Raw genomic sequence first — 1,612 nt, 5'->3', positions numbered from 1 at the left:
GGGGCACCTCGCACGACCCGCGGCGGTGTCTCGCTTCAGTTGCAGAGGCTCTTTTTGGCCGTGAAGACGGCACTAGCACTCTACGGGGGAAAAACGATAATTCAAATGCATCAGCCGTGGCAGCGAGACTGGCTTTAAGGCACCTGTGTGAGGGGCAGCTTGGGCAGAGGTTGCAGCTTCCGTCTCTTTTGTGCTGTTGTTTAACTTCTAGGTTAACGCTCCCTTAGACTTGGGGGTGTACTGTCCAGGACAGCTTCATCTTTCATACTGTTTTACATTGCTGCTGCTGCAAATCTAAGCTGATCTTCTAAGAGATGAGAACAGAGAGCTAAAAGTAGTGGAAATAAGGCAGAGGAAAAAAAAACAGATGGCAGGAGGGCAACTGTTGGATTTTTAGTCTTCTGTCTCTGTTGTTCAGGAGTTAGGCAATGCTGAGGAGGGTGGCAATATAAATGTCCTGTATTTCCTATTCCCTGTTGGAATGTCTTTTCTGYTTTGAGTGAAGGCCTGAGGGCCTGGTGGTACCATGATGGGATGCAGGAGTCAAGGAAGTAGCATAAGCCATACATATGAAGACATTCGATTCGCTCATCGGCAGTCTCCCTCCCCCAGTCAAACAACATCTGAGAAGAGGTGCATCCTCACTGAGTTACATTTAGGAYGTTGACACATCAGTGTAGAAGTATTTCTGCTTGTCTAGGGGCCTAAGACATCATATGTCATGTTTTATATAAATGAAACCTGTGGCTTATGTTAGTCTTTCCTGCATTTGTTGACTTCTGTAAACTCTTTAACCTACTAGTCAGAAGTTGTATAGAGTAGCCTGGCTGTGTTTTAACATCACATTGAGGTAGGGGCATGCTGTCCCCAAATGAGGGCAAGCCAGGTGCACAGGTCTTATTTYACAGTAAGATCCCTGGTCTATGTAAGGTGGATGCTCAGCTGGGCTGGGAATAACACATTTGTTTGGAAGGCTGGGACAAAAAGAACTTTGCAATCGTTCATTATTACAGGGCATCGTTAGCAGTTAGGAAGGAACATGCTTRTCTGGTCAGCTAATTAGGTTCTTGACTCTTATGATACTTTGCCTATATTGGTATCTGAAGGAAAGAGAACAAAAGGAATCTGTCCGAAAGTCGAGAGAGGCCATCATATTTCCTTTTTCTTCTTGTTAGCTGCAGTCTCAAATATCTCTGAGTGTGCTGAATGCCTTGAACTGTTGGTGAGGTCTGGACAGGAAGGATTCCATGTTTAAGAATGCAACAAAGGCCTTAATAGCAGTGTTGGAATGTGTAAGCAAAAATAGCTGTGATACTATTGTATCTGGTTGAAAAGACTTCTTTTTGAGATCATGCTCTCTCTGTCTTGCGGTAGTGCTGCTCCAATAGTCAGCGCCTTTTCAAAGTCTGGCTTGCATTGTGTTTGTTTTTAAGGAAGATAATCACCACACAGGCTATTTTCAGCTTTGGGGCATCCAGTTGCTTAGTGGGGGCAAATATAGCAGAACAAGTAATGGAATGTTTGATTAAACTGTATCCACTGGTGGTTAGTAAAGAGCTCCAGAACCACCTGATAACTCTTATTAATTGTTGCTTGCTCCCTTTCAGGGAAA

This window comes from Apteryx rowi, unplaced genomic scaffold (assembly GCF_003343035.1).
Source record: "Apteryx rowi isolate R43461 unplaced genomic scaffold, aptRow1 scaffold_406, whole genome shotgun sequence".
NCBI lineage: Eukaryota > Metazoa > Chordata > Aves > Apterygiformes > Apterygidae > Apteryx > Apteryx rowi.
Note: the sequence above shows the minus strand (reverse complement) of the source record.